The 18,845-nt window shown below is 37.5% G+C and overlaps 1 protein-coding gene across 1 annotated transcript in view; it reads left to right on the forward strand.

Annotated features, from left to right (window-relative positions):
• The window catches only part of LOC139686858 (synaptotagmin-like protein 5), a 591,798-nt gene that overhangs the window by 205,300 nt on the left and 367,653 nt on the right, over positions 1-18,845 (forward strand). The window lies entirely within an intron of this gene.

Here is an 18,845-nt window from a genome sequence, read left to right on the forward strand (position 1 = left end):
TTAAAATGGCAACCATTTTTTTTCAAAAATAATAGCAAATTTGAATGTAAGGAGAGACCTACCTTGGAACGTAATTAAAAAACTATGATTTTAGTTGGCAAAATAGTAGGTACAGCAGGATAAAGGGTAAAGTATATATGATAAAAGGTAAAGTAGAAAATTAAAATTAGGACACGCGTAGTGGTCTTTTTCCCCAGGAGCTCTGCTTTACTCGCTTGGGAAACTGATAGCAGAATATTAAGTTCACGTCTGCGTTCCCTAAATCGTACTAAACGCCGATTCATGTAGCAGCATATCATATTACATGCCATATTTAGAGCATTAAACGGGTTCCAACTGATACGTCATATACTCTCCTCTCCAATTCCCCTCTTGCTGACCTTATGTGTAACGGCCCCAATGTGATTTTTATATTTTAATTTGTGATCAAAACTTCAATTCAGATAGTAAGCGAGTGGTATTTTTTGCAAAGATGGTTTTTTTCAGCTAAATATGACCCTTGCTATGGAAACTCAAGCATATTTGACGATATTTTCATAAATTTTACCGCTAAAATTCTGTAGACCCAATTTTGCTTTAATTTTTTTCTGAATTGTGGGGACATTTTCTCACCTAATGTTTAAAAGCAAAGATCAAAACGAAGGCGCTAGGCAAAAGTGACGGTAACACATACTCAACGTGCTCAACTCGAGGTGATATTCTTGGTTGAATAATGAAGGTACGAGAGAATACGCCATTATAACTTCTTGCCTGATGCTATGAAGAAAATATCGGGCTTCAATATTTCCTTACACTATTCCATCAAAATGTGGTCCATAAAAACTGAATTATGTTTTATATTATTTTTTATAAATTAATAATAATCGTAAGAAAATAAATCTTGACGCAAGATGAATTTGTTAAAAAAATGACTTGCGAAAATTGAAGGTAAGGTCTCGCAAGGAAGACTAAGGGACAAGTACATCGAACAAATTAAGAAATGAGTAAAACAGGAAATTTATCGGGTGCTACGTAATTAACACTGAATTGCAAATAATGGAGGGCCTCCAGTGAACCAATCTTGCCATTGAAATACTGATGACGAATATACGTAACCCATTTAAAAGTAATTTACATCATCGATTCGTTTTCATTTATGTGTCTTTCACACCGTATCCACACTAATGGGTACACTTAGACTAGAATAATATCGTGGCAATTACAATTTGCAAATTACATATTTGAAATCATCTCTATATAATTGTATGGCCGAAGTATTATTTGTTTTATATTAATTGGTAGAAAAATATTAATATGGAGCTTATTTTAGTTGGAAGTGAAGACTTCCTTGTTGAGGTAATATGCTAAGGGTAGATTGAGATATCGGCGTGGAAAATAATCTAAAAGGAAAAATTGGACTGGAATGAAAACAAGCGAAATACTAGAACTGGGAGCGGGAAAGAGGGTCGTTTGGCGAAATCCTAAGTAGAAATAAAAAGTGGACGAGGAGTATTTTGATTGGCTCGTATAAAGGTTTAAGACGTTGGTAAAGGGAGAGTAGAGAACGCTACTAAAGGGGGGGGAGAACAGGTATGTTGGACGCGATGAAGGAAGCCAGAAAGTTAGCGGAATTGAAGTAAGGTTTTATGGCAGCGTAGGGTTTAATTTCTTTTCATGTTAGTCGCAGCTTAGAAATGCAGTGGCGATTTGTTTGTTTTCAAAACCTGATGAACTTCATTAATAAAATTAATTAAGTAGTGGAGGCGATCACCGTTTCCCCCACACTTGTGGACCAATCAAAATGAAACTGAAAGAAATTGTTTCGTGTAGTTAATACAAGTAAACTCATGAGTTTGTCGAATAAAAAACAATTATCTCTTGGCTTTTCCATCTACCTATGTGTGCGCAAAGTGGGATCGGTTACCCTACCCCGGTTGCTTTAGTGTGTATTTGACCAGCCGCTGATGCTGTTCCTGAACGACACTGCTGACGGCGAGAATGCCCTCCTTGATTCGCTCAGGCGCCGCCGGTCGGCGCTGCCGTTCGGCGCCCTTCCCCCCACTCTCCCCCCCTCCTTTCACAGCCCCGAGCAACGGCGAGGCTGGGGATGGGCGAAGGAGGAGGGGTTTGGTGGAGGGAGGGGATGTGTGCGTGCGTGCGCGAATTCTGCGGAAAGAGAGAGGGTGAATGGCGTCGGGTGTCGTTCGGCGAGGGGAGGGTGGGTGGGTGGGTATACGTGCCATTTAGGCACGTAGGGGGTGGTGGGAAGGGAAGCAAGACATTCGCGCGCGGTGGAAATGCGAGTGTGTGTTGGTTTTGGGAGTATTTCGGATCCATTGCCGCCGCCGCCTCTCGTTGGCTGGATTGATTTATCGGACTCGTGTTCGCCCATAGTGGGCCCCGGCTTGTGTGAGTGTGTGTACTCTCACATGCTACAAGGGGATGAGGCAGGACTTGTCGTAGGCCGCGAGTGGAGGAAATATTTTTCTCTCTCTATCCTCTTCCCACACTTAACCTTCCCCTCCCCTCTTCATACCTCCTCGACCTTCCGCCTTTTCTCTGCTCCGTTGTGCCGTCGTTTTAACACATCTTTCACTTTCCTTTTATATCTCTCTTTTTCCCATTCTGGAGCCAATGATGAATCCCACCGCTAACGCGTTCTGCTCCATCCGTACCTCGGGTTCGAACTTGATGGCGTAAATTTGCTTTGGTGAGCGCTTCAAGTTAAAGAGGGTGTGTGTGTGTTCTGTCGAACTGTTTCTTCTCTTTTATGAAGTGGTTTGTTTGGGAATCAATAATCCTGAGCGATTTTAAAATGAGATTGATAAATGTTGTTAGCCGGATCGAAATCCCATACTTTTCCGAACTCGTGTGAGATTGAGTCAAGAATAGAGTACTTGTACTTTTACGGAAAGTTTGAATCTTTTTCCTGATGAGATTTTTTTATTGAGCGTGTATTAAAAAGCGGAATGTCAACGAGTGCGGATTTAAAATTATTGCATTGTTGGCATTAAATAAGATCGAGTTTCCATGATTCTATGCTCGTCTTCTAAACCATTTTTTGGATGCAGTAACCCGATTTTATTCATTCATCTGCTAATGCGCAATTAGTGAGTTAGGACACCGTCTGGACACTATTTTGCCACTCGGGGAGCGGCCAAGTGATAATTCTCAAAGAGAACCCCCACTAATAAATCAGTATTGGCTGATTTCCCCGTTGTTTAAAATAAATAGAACGATGATGTCCTTATCGTGAAACTTATTCACCAATTTACACCAGCCATCGACCTTTGTTTCCTACCGTGATGAAACCACATTATGACCTACACAATTAATCAACTTAATTGCTACAAACTTTTTTATGCGTAACTAACTTACTGTTTTCGGTTACACGTTTAAAAAATATTATTTCATTTTTTTGTTAGCTATAATAATTTTAATGGAAATTTACGTTATGTTTATTTCATCCTTTTTATTTATCACCATGTTTTCGATTATTTGACTGTGTCATGAATTGCTGAGAAAGTTTGGAAATGTCCCCGAGGGCGTAAGTGATCTACAAATTATCGCAAACTGATGTGCGATGACGATTCGGGAAATGAGCCAATAGGAATGAACGTCACTGACGACTCATCCGTAGAAAAGGCCATGAATTCTGAATGGCAATCGGGTCTAATGGTCCGTTTAATTTTACGTTCGTCGTTGCACCCGAACAGGGAAAGTGATTTCTGGAAATACCTCTCTGAACCTCAGTAGTTTCACTATTTGTGGCATGCTTGAAAATTAGCTCGAAAATGCATTCCGAATGGTACTATATAGTCGTCTAAGGATATCTCTTTTAGTCTTGTTTGATAAAAGGAAAATAATTCAGCTCAATATGAATTGAAAAATTGGATAGTTTCTTGTTAAATCTCTTGAGTAGTCTGGCGTTGGTGGAAACTTTTATTTAAGCTGCAGCTTTTAAACCCACGCAATACGTACGTTCTCTGCGTTGCTTATAACATTATTACCTGTATCAACCGAGTATATTACAGTATTTCCGCAAATTGGTTCATGAAAAAAACCCTACGACCTACGACGGAAATACTGTATTTGCTGCATTTATTGGATCTGAATCTTATTAAAATGTCAACCGTGCCAATATTCAAATGTTGTATTTTTAATTTTCTGATTATATATTTCGTATTCATTTGTAAACTTGGTGCTTAAAATTCTAAGCAAAGAATGGAAAGCGCGGTCCAACCAATACAGATTTGGAATCGTTCTTTGTGACAGTCGGGCAAAAATGGTGATCTCACCCGGAATATGTTGCATCGGAGTTGAGGGAGATAAATACGTATTGGTGTCTAAACCTAATCTGTAGCCTCCTATCACTAATTAAAATTGAAACGTTAAAACTTTGTATCATATAATAATCATAATTTTTAGTGCATTTTCGACTCCCACAGTTAACATACGACAGGGAACAGAATCAAAAAGAAAGTGGGGGAAAATGTTGAAGAAGATCACTTTGACTTCCGGGGAGATTAAGGAGCGAGAGACGCTGTATTGGCACTGCGCTTGAGCCTAGAGAGAAGGCTGGAAAAGAACAGGAAAGTTTTCCTTACCTTCTGAATTGTTTAGAAAATGCCTTCGATATTGTAAATTGGAAACTTATGTTTGAAACCACGAAGAGAAAAAAATAAATTAAAAAGACAGAGAGCTCATATTTTAACTCTATCAGAACAAAAGCACTTTTATAGAAGTACAGCGATGTGAGAAAGGAGCAAAGTTTAGGAAAGGAGTAAGAGAAGGATGTCCACTTTCACCATCATTTAACCATCTATTTCTCTTATATATTGAAGAAGCTATATAGGTAATTAAGGAGAAAAGAAATAGAATAAAGATAAATGGAAGAAAGATACCCTGCATTAGGTTGGCAGATGATATTGTGACCCTGGCAGAATCAGCCGAAGATATGAATAGAATACTCCAAACCCTGTCCACTTTGGATAAATGAAAACTGAAAATACATGAGAAGAAAACCAAAGCTATGATAGTTTCTAGTAACAGAAGAGATCCCCTTGTCAATTTAATGGTAGGGGAATCAATGATAAGCCAAGTAGTAGAATTCTGCTATCTTAGGAGTGTAATTACAAGAGTAAACAGATGCACCTCAACAATGAAAAGGATAATCTTGGCGAAGAAGACATATGAAAATAAAAAGAATCTTTTGGAAGACAAACACATGAAATTGGAAAGTAGAAAATCTTTTTCAAAAATGTTTATTTGGAGTATATGATTGCATGTATGCTAAACTTGGACAGTGGGGAAGAGGGAAAAGGCTCGTTTGAAAGCAATTGAAATGTAGATTTGAAGAAGAATAACAAGAACAAGATGGGTGGATAAGAAAAGCAACATATCAGTTTTGAGAGAAATTGAAGAGGAAAATAATTTAGTAAAAGAGCTGGAGAAAATTAAAATTAAATTTGTTGGATATTTCTCAGGCAAAGCAATTGCCTGGAAAATATAATGTAGGGGAAAATAATTGGAGAAAGGTATAAGTATATTAAATCTATGAAAAAAGATGTTTAACAGATCAAAGTACAAGTTGGTAAATTTTTCATAAGAGCACCCTTGTGTATCGGCACACCAATGCCGGTGCCTCCGCTAGTTTTGGTATGCTTTCTGTGGGGAACCAACAGGACTCTCGTCCCGGAACCTAGCCGTGGCCTCTTTGATGTAATCCAGTGGTTTAAAATGGTACTCGAAAGATGGTTAATTGGGTCGTACTGATTACAAGACCCTTGACTCGTCAATAGTAACCACATATTCCAACAAATTCAGGTCACTTTCACCGTGGCTCAAGAGGTTCAAGGCAAAATTGTCACAAGCAGTCGTCAGCGTATATGAGAGGGTAAAACGAATAGTTAATGTTTAATTCTTTGACAATAATTTCGACGTTCAATGCTTTCATTAAGATCCGTGAATCGAGTCCCGGTCAAGGAAAATTTTTACCCTTGTAATCTGCTCGACTCCGTCTTCTCAACCATTCCTGTGTCCGTCTTTTTTATGTATTCCTATCCCTTTTTCTATATCCATGAGAATGAATGTGCATTTGCCATGTGGCAGGTTTTCGTGTTTAAATGGCCAAAATTCATGACTTAGAGTTTGAATTGCTACCTCATGCATTCTATTCACCGGATTTAGCGCCCTCGGATTATTTTCTGTTTGCAAACTTGAAAAAATGGTATATATATATATATATATATATATATATATATATATATATATATATATATATATATATATATGCAGTACGAGTTGAATGCTTAGTTAATATCATTATTTAGTACTTTCTCAGCAAGGAACATTTAATATGGACTATCATTTTCTGTGCCTTCGGAAAATTCTCTTTGAAAAGTAATTATTTCATTAAATTCATAGAAATCAGCTTCATTTTTAGAATAATAATTTGCTCGCTCTTTTCACTGAAACATCAGTAGCTTTAGGGAACGGCAAAGGGAAAAAAGCATCATTAATTTTTGCTTTGATTAAAAGTACCTAAAGAACTTTGGAATGTGCCCCCCCCCCATACGATAAATGACGAGCTACAACTCAAAGACTTTAAAAAAATATATTTTATGGATATTTCCTACAAAGCCCTTAGACTTATATATTTTTACTTCAGGCTCTGTAAGGTAATTAAAACTGCGCTATTCTTAGAATAATATCTTTGGTGGAAAGATTAGAGTAATAATAATGCTTACTATTGAATGTGTATCCGAGGCATAATTAAAGAGGCGTGTCGTTTTTTCCCACTTACGACTCCACAATTGTTTCCTGAGCTGTATTAATGAAATTCGTACTGAAGACTTACACCTCTGAGTGAATATCTTGGTATTCTTTTCAGTCTAATTAATTTTTGTTTATCATAATTTGTCATGTAACTAAATGGCCGCGGAAAGTGAAATCCAGTGAATACATAACCCTTGTCTCATTTCCTATATTTCTGTTCATGCAATTTAATTTAAAATTTTTAAAATTTAAAATTTTTTTGTTCGCTGCTCTTCTTTGTAACATAAAATTTCATTGTTCTATGTATTTACCAAATAATGACTTATTTTGATTCTTTTATTGGAAACAAGGGCCTTTTTAAATCATTTCTATTCACAAAAAGGGAAGTTGAGGGCTAAAGTTAAGTTGGATGACATATAATTAGTTTCAAAAGAGTCTTGCCTTGTTTCTATCTTTTAGTAGTTATGTTCCAATTTTGGCAATCGTTATGCGATACTCTCTTCAAATATAAATTTATAATCATAAGAACATCAGAGTTCATGTTGCGCATATTTTGAAAACGTGTTCTAGATCCGAATCCGTTGATTTCGTTAATTTGTACGTGAACTGAGTTGCATTTGAATCCGAATATGGTAATACTGGTATATGCTGCAGGTTAATGCCAATGCGAAAAAATGTGAGTTTTACACTTCGGTGAATCCGGTTTAGTTTCAGAATAAACTTCAAGCATCTACACGGGCTCCACGACCTGGCAGTGTTCTTATTATTTCATTCACAAATTAACTTTAACCAGGGTTATCCATCTCAGCAACTCAACCTAAGGGAAAACTTGAAATACCTGTGAATTTCAGGACAGCGGAGTAGGCAAATTGTTTTCTTCAAAGAAAAAAAACAGTAATTTGTTTTCCTTAAAAAGGTAGAGAGGAAGGATACAGGAATCTAATATTCATGGAATTTATAATAAGCTTAAAGGGAGTACCAAAGGGATAAATGAGAAGATAGACCATAAAGCATAAACGTGGATGCGATGCTTCTCCGTGCTGAAAATTGATGTAATGCCCACAACCAATTTCTGCGAGTCGCGAAAGGAAATAGGTGAATGAATTTGTTTTCGAATCGGTACTCTTACCCTTTGCTGCGCAATCTTCGTCTGTTTCTTCACCCCTTGCCGCCCTTCTGCTACCCCGTACTTCATCTTCATACTCATTTAAATCTTATCATTAGGGACACCAAGACTACACTTCAGTTGCATGAGTAGTTATTAGGAGAGGCGACCGATTTTCGCAATTGGGGCTGGGTAGTTTAGGAGTACTACTTTTGATGTAATAGCAGATGGGTTCACAGTTGAACTTTCCGTCCAATGGACAGAGCGTGCTCTCAACATGGCACCCTATTAGGGCCCGCGATCCCTATTTAAAAGTCTACCTCAGCCGGGATTCAAAATCATGGCCTCTGGGTGGAGAGACGGTACACTAGGCAACACCAAGGTAATCCGGAAGATTCATCAACCTATTCTAAACTAGGTACATCAATCTAATCACTTAGCTTAAGTTGCGTGAATTATGTTTGTTCCACTACTTTCCACCCTCGAAGTAAAACACTGACAGTGCAGAAACAATAAGGCATTGTCACGACAAATGCGTGTGTGTTATGCCTGCAAGAAATTTGAATTCGTCCAATATGCTAAATATTTGCTTAAGGTTTAATGCTGTGTAATAATAAAGAGGTAAGATAAAATTTTGAATGCAAGAAGAGAAAACCTCTAAGCCATCTGTCATAAAATGTCCCGGATTTGTTGCTGATGTTTCTTCCAGCTCGCGAACCCTGCCTGGTAAGCCGTCTTAGGGATCCTCCTCAAATCCGCCGTACAATTAGTTTGAATGTCCGCCATAGGATCGAATCGGCGTCCTTTCATGGTTGATTTGGAAACAAGGTTGATTTGGAACTTTGGAAACAAAAAAAATCTGATGGAGCCACGTCTGGAGAGTATGGTGGTTGCGGGATCACGGAAGTTCCGGATCTGGCGAAAACTCTGTCGCGTTCAGCGCCGTGTGAGCCTCTTCATAACCTTTAAGTGGAAACCTTTGTTGACGGTTTGACCTCGAGGGACGTATTCGTAATGAATCAGCCATTGCCAATCGAAGAAACACACCAGCTTGACCTTCAAATTGGACCGGGACATGCTGGCTTTCTTTGGTCGCGGAGAATGAGGACCTTTTCACTGAGAAGACTGGGCCTTTGTCTCCACATCGTTACCGTAAACCCAGGTTTCGTCACCGGTCGCGATAGTTTTAAGAAACTCTTGGTTGGAATTGGCTCGATCTAGGAGTTGCTGACTAATGTCCACACGTTTTTATCAGTCAGCTCCCGCGGGACGAATTTTGATGCGACGCGCGTCATACCCAAAATGCCTGTCAAAATTGTCTGAAAGGATCCAGAACTAATGTTCACTTCCTCGGCTACCTCCCTAACAGTTAAACGGCGATTTTCCCGCACCAATTTGACATGGTTGGGGTCTGTGGAAGGGGAGGGCCGACCCGTTCGCGAATCTTCATCTGCCGAGGTTCTGCCCGACTTAAAACGACTTTACCACTCAAAACACTGGCTTCGACTCATAGCTTCATTAACAAAGGCTTGCTGAATCATTTTAAATGTCTTCGTAGCACTTTTGCCAAGTTTAAAACAAAATTTCACGCACCCACGCTGTTCCTCTAGCTCTTTCATGCTGCCGTTGCACGCGGCGACGAACAGTTTAAGACACGTACCGCTGCTGCTGCGTAACGACTCGACGTAAACAAACGCAGAATCTCTCGTTTTAGTCATCAGATTTGTCGCTAGATGGTGTACCGTGTCTCGTTTCGATCCGTTGAACGGTTTATGCAGAATAAAATCAGTCCGGTCTTTTTTTTTATCACACCTTGTAATTTAAAATTAACTGTCTCTGGCGCCATTGTTATTGCATTAAATATAAAAGTATATGATATTTTTATTTAGTTGGAATGAATTCGGTGCTTCGCTGTCACCATTAAAGAATTGAAATATACGACAACGAAAAACATTTGTAATCAATGATATTTAGAGTATTCTAGCGAGTTAGGAATAAATCTGAAGATATAGAAACGAAGATTTTCATGCCTTTAAAGTTTTTGGAGAGGAATGAATGATCTAGAATAGAATATGGACAAGTTTTTTCTGAAACACTCGTTTCAATGATTAATAAAATACTTCATGAAGTAATCATTGTAATTTGTCATCTTTCGGTGGCCAAACTCTGGCTTACAGCCTATTATTCTCGTATTTATACTTTGAGTGGGTGATGTTATAATAACAGAATGGACTTAGGTACTCCATGTATGGAAACTTCATGTAGTAGTTTCAATAATCTATTGACTGAACTGGTACCGTTTCTTGTTCAAATTATGCTGTTTCTTAGTTGCCTGTTTACATAATAGTAATAGAGTTTCACGCTATGCAAATTAAGACCTAAACTAGCATGGATCTGAAATTTTCGAGGGCTCTTCATCACGAAGTTTATTGAGCCCCATTTGATTCTACGCGTTTATAGAAATTTCTACGCGTTAAAATAGGAGGTCCAGGGTGATTAGAATGGAAAGGAAAACTCAAGTCGTCGCTTTCACGAAATCTAATCCATTAATTATTATCAAGATCTTGGTGATCGATCTTAATACTGAATGTCAGTTCATTCTGAATGACATTGGCATGAATAATTACGACCACCTGAACGGAAAATCGTGTATTTCAACGGGGATCTTTTTAATGATTCTTGTTGAGTGTGATTACCGTCGCTTTCTAACGCGAACGTCGAGGCTTTTAGACCTATTACGAGTACTTCGCTCACTTTTGCAGGGTCAATTCTTCGTTCGCGAGGTCACTATCTCTTTTACGGGCAAGGCCGTGGATTACACAGGTTGTATGAATTGGTTGGTTGGGTAGAAAACCCAAATGTTGGATCACACAAATTGAGTCCTTTTTTTATTATGTTTGATTATACTCGACGAGGAGTCACGTTAATAGTCTGGAATCTGACAACTCAAGTGACCCTTTCACTTAGCCTCTTTGCGGTCCCCCTTTTGCACTTATGTCAGTTATGCACTTTAGTTCATAATCTCTGTTTTGTGCCACATAACTACACCTAGGAGGACAACTGATATATAAGACCGAATTCTCATACTTAGGTATGTGTCGTTATCAATATATGCTTTATTAATGGAGTTCTAATTATATTTACGCTAATAACTTATAAGTACAATAATTTTTTCTTAAACTCAATTCAAACATGCGAATTTCCTCTATACTTCGGATTTTTTTACAAATAGTTCCTTCGCTCATTATGTAAATGTGCTTTATAGGCGCCTAAAGTATTCATTAAATAAAATGGAAGTTTACTAGAGAAGAATGAATTCGACTAATTTTCATTCCCTACTCATATTTTCTCAGTATTTTGTGTGGACTATGTTTTATCCCTGGATTTTTTTTCCTGCCGGCCTGAACTACTTCGACAGTAATCAACCCTCATGTTGGTTTTAGTAGGTGAGTGGTGACGGTGTCACCTGTTGAAAAGCCATCTCCTTTTTTCTCTGCAACCATTAGGTTTCCCATTAGTAATAGTTTCAATTTCTAGATTTAGTTAGAAATTTTAGAAAGGGTTCTCCAAGCATCGCCCTCGGCTTGGATTGTCGAAAATATAAGGATATTTGATCATCATGTTGTTGACACTTAAATGTCAACTACGGAGATAATAATCAACTTAGTCGGTATTGTACATTAGGCCCCCACTAATTATCGGAAATTCGTTACGGTCAACCGTCACCAACTTATGATCTTATTTTTTATAAATGGTCTGTATTTAATAGCGTATATCGCGAGGCCTCATCCAATTATTCTCCCAATCAGGAGGTCAGAATGTTTGGAATGATTTCAACTTATAAATCGAAGATTGAAACTCGCGACTCATATAAATAAGATCGTTCAAACTCCTCATTAGTTTCAGGGATTATTTTTACGTATTTCCACCACAAAATCCCTTTCCAAACACTAGTTGATCCTAATCATGCGCGTTGCTACATGTAATCCTTGAAGAAGTGCTTTTCTATTGCTTGAATGTTCTCTTATATCGTGTTTTCTTTGAAATAAAATAACTCTATTGATTCAGTCCTTTCTTTAAGTATAGTCGTGGTAAGATTCTTTTTCTTTTTTTTCTTTTACGATATTAACTTTCTTTCCCTTGGTTATTTTACAATTCCAAGTACGCGGAGAAGTTCTCTTTTGTTTAGGATTGGCCTTTAGTCGCATATTAATGCGTACCTCTTGGGGCATTATGAAATAAAGGGAGAAATAAATTGGAAAATGAAAAGGAGAAATAAAAGGACTCTTTTTTGTTTTAGTAAAGTAATCAAACTTTGAAACTTAAATAAAGTAGACGATTGGGAAGAGTGATACTCCAGTGGGTGGAGTACTAAGTATTAAGAGTGGATCAGGATTGGTTGAACTGTACTCTTCCTAATCAAACCAACATTCGGGTTGATCACTGTGGTTTAACAAACAATCTTCCTGTAAAGACATGCAACTACGTTGATGGGGGTTTTATTCTGGCACTCATTTTTCCCTGCGTTATTTCTCAAATCATTTATTACTGATAAGTGCGCGTTTATAGTTTCCCTTGAAATTAGCTTCTCTTCATTTGGCTCCTCTTCAAATAAAATGTTACACCTACGTTGGAACCTTGAGCATTTTTCTAAAGCCGGTTTTATTGAAGTATATTTTTCTAATTGCATAAATTAATTAGGACTCCTTTTGACATATTTTAATTAACGCCGAATGATATATTTTTATAGAGAATACATATTTTAATATAGATATTTGTTGCACTTTATTTAACTTGGTTTAATTTGAATTGTGTAGTTTTCTAATTGACACTTTAGATTTAAAATTTTTTCAATACTTTTGAAATGTTATTTTTGTACTTTCTTTTAATGCTTAATCTTTATATATTCTTAATGCTTAAAACTTATACTATACTTTTGAGGCTTCTATAGAGATACGCTCTGGAATCACATTTTAAAATATAGCTGATGAACGTAAAGAAAGAATATGCGAGTATGATGGCAGCTAGTTGGAATCAAAATTGAAATTCGGGGATAAGACTTGAGATGTGAGTTTTCGAAAATTCGAGTATCTCGAAATAGGAGTTTTATCCATGTTCGTTTTGGTTGATCGCAAGTTATTATGATTAATTTTTAAGCTTCATTTACCTAGAATTTAGTGTATTCATACTCTTTGACGGAAGTGTGCGTGGCATAATTATAACAAAAGACTTTTAAAGTATAAAAATTGTTGACGACATTAATATTCATTAATCTAAGTGGATATTCTTCGGGCCTAATCTTTCCGCAGACATTGTGCTCCTCACTGTTTATATTATTTCTTTAAAAGTTCCAAGGCGTAGTTTAACTCTTCAAGTGACACCTCGATAAACGTGCAGGTCAAAGGTTGCCTTCTACAGTGATCAATCGAAAGTCTAACTTTCAAAACTAAAACAATAAGGCGCCTGAAGTTTACACACTCGGTAGGAAAGGTAAGCAGGATCCGTGATGTTTTGGCAACCAGAAAATTGCACCTATTTTATTTCAGCTGAAATATCCAAAGAAATCACCCTGAATTTGAATTGGTGACACACCGGCCGGTAGGCAACTCTCTCTACCCATCAGGCTTGCTTGCAAAATGGGTAGAGAGAGTTTCCTCCTCTCCTCATCTCGGCGGAGGTAGACATTAAATCATAAACATTTTACTTTGTGCAGGCTCCTAGCAGTAATTCAAAACAGAAAGTGAACGATACCTGTTTCACTTCAAATTCTAGGGCTTCTTCCGCTTATTTTCCTTGTTCCGGTGAAGACTTATGTTATAAAGTTATTAATTCATCTACATTAGTTTGCTCTTCAAAAATTCTTGTCTTTGAATTCACAGTTCTGAAGGATTGCTTATTTTTACACTGTCTTCACAGATATTTTTATACGCATGTACATTAATTACCTCACCCATGGATGCACAAGCTATTTCCTCTTGATAGCGATATTTTTTTGTTTGTTACTGATAATTCGGTCAATTAATGTGCATGTCTTTATGAATATTATTATTGAAAGTAGACATAAATATAATATTTCAACTTGCCTCTTATGGCAAGTAATCAACTGTATGATGGTAGATGAGACGTACAATTCAACTTTGAAAATTGCTTCCAGGTTTATAATTGTACATGTACTTACTCGAGATACTTTCTTAAGTATTTCTGGTAATTTTTGACCACTTTACATGTTTTGCAGTATGCATGGTGTGAGAGATTGGTATTTGACGCTCATATGAAATCATCCCGCTCTTCACTCTAATACGTTCCGGTGCGGATAGTTCTCAGGTCTTCTTTTTTTTAAAATTTTTTGATACTTCAGAGTGAGAGTATCGGCCAGTTTCCCAGGTGATTTTTTCGGAATCCTCGTCGTCCCGTTTGATGGTAGTGCGCCGCCGGAAATGGGGAGACGACTTTTATTTTTCTTTCTCCGCCATTTCGTATAATTGGATCGTTACCCTTTTGTATCCTAAGAATCCTTCGTCCCGCTTACCCCCTTGTCACCTCCTTTCCTCCCTTATTTGCCCCCCTCCGTTTTCTCTTGCCTCAGAACTCAAACTGTTGTTCATCCTTTCACCCAAGTTTCCCCTTTTATTGTCCTTATCCTTTTATCCTCATTTCATTCTAATCCCTTTCGGCCATTCTCGTTCTGTCGTCGGTTTGTACATTATTGTACCTTGCATGGTGATTTTGTTTTTGCATTGAATTGGTTATAGCCACGAGGCGGGTTTTTTTCCTTGTTTCCTCCTATTCTTCCTTCATTAAGGTAATGGTGGAAAGACGGCTTAGGAAAAAAGTGCACCAGCAAACGCACCCGATTACAAATTCTTTTTTTAAATTTTGATTAATAATTAGTAAACAGGGTAGAGGAAAGGAAATCGCGGAAATGTCATCTTGGTTCTCATTAATTAAAGACAAACCGTACTGTGGAATGTAAATTTTGCCTTTGAAGATGATTTTGTGAATTATGGAAAAAGGTGGAAGAAGAGCAGGAATCCATTTATTCACGATTTCGAACAGTTTTAAATTGATCACCCTTCAGGAAAACGTCACAGTGGGACCATTTCCTATCAATTAATAAAACCCTCATTAAATTTAAAATTCTTATTTGGTTGGAAATCGCTTTAAAGATTAATATTTTAAAGGAATTTAAATTTCTTCAGGAGTTCTGCTGCCTTATCACAAATGCGATGGTATATGTTGCCTCACTTCTTTGAAACAGTTTTCCAGACACAATGCAATATAAATTAACCGCGAACGAAAACGTGGCGATTGAACGGAAAAGGAAATTACGTATAATATTATATATTTTGTATTATGTTTGATATTTAGAAGTAATTTCCTTTTTTACTTCAGGGTACCCACCCTGTCAAACGCTTAATAATTATGTCTATACAGCTAAAGGAGAACCAATCAACAAAGCCATGGAATCTTTGTTATTGGTTATTATTTCTTCACAAACAGTCAATTAAATACGAGTATTTAAGATATCATTTCATAATATTGTTCCTCATTTCTGGGTCAAATAAAATAATCTACTCATGCATACAATACAACGAAAGCCGCCGTAAATACCTACTTGTAGAAGGCGGTGTTAGAATGCCATTTATGGAAATGGAGGAATGCGGAAAATCGTGTGAAGAAGATACCTTTGAATGTTTTTACCTTCTGTTTGGGTTGTAATCTCGAGTCATTGGGGGGGGGGGAGGCAATCGAAAGTCAATTTGCATACGATATCTATCTCTTTTACTTAATCTCTCTCTTTTCTACTAAATACTTTCTGGTATTTTTAACGACAAAGGTTTTTTATCATTGCAATAAGGAGAGTCGCACGATAATTGCCTTTGCAATAAGCTGGATGTAACAGTGATTCTTTATGCTTAGGAGGGTCTCTACGCCAGTTTTTTCGAATAACTTTGAGGTACCTCATGTCAAGTCAGTGTTTTATCGGCAATTAGCAAATCACTAATTATTCAATGTAAATTTTTCAAAATTATTTAACAAATTTTATATAGATTAATAACAATTGAGAAAGATTTTCGACGAAATAGTGATTTTTCCTTTCCTAATGCTATGCTTGCCAACTAGGAATACGTCCCTGGAATTAGGTCCCAGTAATACAACAAATGGATTAGGTATCCCCTAATTAGGTCCGAGTCGATTAGAGACATAACCATGTTAAATTTACGACAGCAATCATTTGAACTTGGATAGTAAAACTGTTCGCAAATCGGTTGATATTTATATAATCTGAAAAAAAAAAGAATTCCTGCTGATTCTCTGAGATCCACTTTTATCCATCTCTGTGTATTTTAGTTAGCGAAGGAGGTGGACAGTGGCCTTATGAATGGACCGAGTTTAGAAAAGGTCAGATCACCTGTATCCTTACAAGTATTCAAGACTTTGCCTATTTTGCCGAGTTCCTACTAATTTCACTCGAATTTGCAATTACTTCCTTAAAGCATTAAATATGAATGGAATACTCGTAGAGTAAATTGTATATCAATATTTATCTATTAATGTGTGTTTTACGAATGTAATTATTTACTTATGGCGAATAGCATGCGATGTTACTGCTTTAATTATGATCTTTGCTAAAAAATATTCAACGAAAAGTGTACTTAAAATTTAATATCACAGGAACCAAGTTTTACTCAAAATGTGTGTACTCAAATGGTCGCTTTTCGTATAAGATAGTTTTTAACTGATATTTATTCAATTTAATAAATTCTGGCGATCCTAGGAAGTCAGCAATTTAAATTGCGGTGAAACATTTTGAAAACTGTATTGACAATGTGTTTGAGAAACCTCTCAAAGTATTTCATAATGAAAAATGTGACTTGGGTTCATTAAAAATTTTAATTAAAGAAGTTAATTAAAGCGCATTCAGGCACTAAAAAGAATTGGATTGCAATTTGGACTAGTTTCTCTACATTTCCGTCGAGAGGTTCTTTCGAAGCCGTTGAGGTAATTCGCTCTACCGAAAGCGAGCAGTTTTCAGTTTTTGGCACAGTTTGACCATGTCCTTATCCTCGATGCTTTCCTCCAAGCGAAGCCTTTCCTTCCACGTCTCTCTCTCCCCCCCCCTTCCTGCTCGCTCTCTCCATTCACTCCGTCCCACGCTCGGCTCCCTCGGCCTATTTTTTTGTCCTCCCAAAAAAATCCAATATGTTTTCATTTGGTTAGAGGGGTTCATAACCTCGTCCTCCGTTTCCGTCCTCCTCCGATCTCCCAACCCTCATTGCATACACTACGTCGTTTTTTTTACTATTACTCACTATTAGCCGTATTCTGGTGGATTTTCCCAATTTTATTCCTTATTATAAGCTCAGGTGAACGAACGAGAACTAATGGTCAGCACCCCAAATCCTATCTTGCTGCTGGGAACCTTACTCATCCGCACGAAAATAAGATGAATTGGGTTTACCCATCAAGGTGTAGGTATGACGCGTTCACTCGCCCATTAATACGCGATTAGAGAAAAAAGCATTGAAGACCACATCATTCTATTAAAATGTATTTTGTCCCTAGCCAGACCGTTCATGTTTATCAACCTACAACCGACGGTATAGTGGCCCTATAATTGTGGAGGTTCTCGAAATTACACGTAATACAAAATATGTAAATAATGAATTTGTTAATTTTGCGGCAAATGATTCTAGTAATTATCCGTCGGAGAATGATTTTCGCTCATGATTGTTTTGTAACACTTAAGCGAAGACTACCCACTTGAAGATTTAGGTACATGTCGCTCCTCGAAGCACCTGTTGTTCAGGTCTGGGTCGGGCTGCTTCGGTGGCTGCTTCGGTGGCGAGCTGGCTTCCCATCCTGAGGTTCCGGTTCGAATCCCAGGCGTGCCAGAATTTTTCACGTGTATCCTGACCCCAGATTTCATGCCGAGGGCACCTCAAGTGAAGTACGCCGCCTTTCTTTTGGGACGCTACCATGTCATATGAAGCATTGTGTGGACCCCTTGGCGTCTTTCGTCAAGAATTCGCTAATATCGACGCCTAGTTTCTCTCTACCCTCATTCTATACCCTGAAAATCCTACCCATACCAAATTACTACCTACCTACCAGCTAAATCCTATCAGCAGAAATGCCTACACCTACCAGCTATTCCTCTTGGCGCAAATGCCCTTAGCTGTCAGTCACTTCCACTAATAGATATTACTGCAAGTACTACTACCGCTACTACCTGTCGGGTATAGTTTACAGCATGAATGACCTTCAATCCTAAATATAGTTAAATTCCCATATCTCTTTCGGAATATTAAACTACGTTCCGAGTTCATATGCTGCGGGCAAGATTATACACTGTGCATTTCTATATGTTTTGTGCTTTATTCTGTAATTGCTTAATAACTCGATATATCCGATGAAATTTAATGGCATAAAAATAAATGGCGTAAGTCACCAAATGAGCATATATTCTTTCGACTCTTTTGGATATTTGTTTCCCGATGGCTATAACCATTCATCACTTATCATGTATGTAATATCGTTTAAACTGTAAGCTCTGTTAATAAAACAAGCAGCGTAACTCAAAAGTAGCATATCTACCGATTTTTTTCCAGTTTTGGATTAGCATATCGTGAAGAATCAACAATGAACATGCTTGAAGAGCGGGGAACTATTTGAGCCACCATCATCTCACCTCAGCTACAGCCGCCTTAGATGAATTGTTGTAGTCTGCGACTGGTTGAGAAATTTGAATCAGTCAGGAGAGACTTATTTCCGTAATTTTTCTCTGGAATCATCAGTTTTCAACTTCAAGATTGTATGCAAGATTGCAAATATTCTCTGCTCTAATCATGCATTGCAATTAATGCAGATCAGACCGGAGTACGCATTGATTTTTTTCTTTTCCACTTGTAGAATACTACCTTGATCAAAAATTTCCCGGAATTTATTCAGAAAATTAAAAATACAAGTTTATTCATCTAAA

Source organism: Hetaerina americana, unplaced genomic scaffold, assembly GCF_022747635.1.
Source record: "Hetaerina americana unplaced genomic scaffold, ioHetAmer1.1.p SCAF_15, whole genome shotgun sequence".
Lineage (NCBI taxonomy): Eukaryota > Metazoa > Arthropoda > Insecta > Odonata > Calopterygidae > Hetaerina > Hetaerina americana.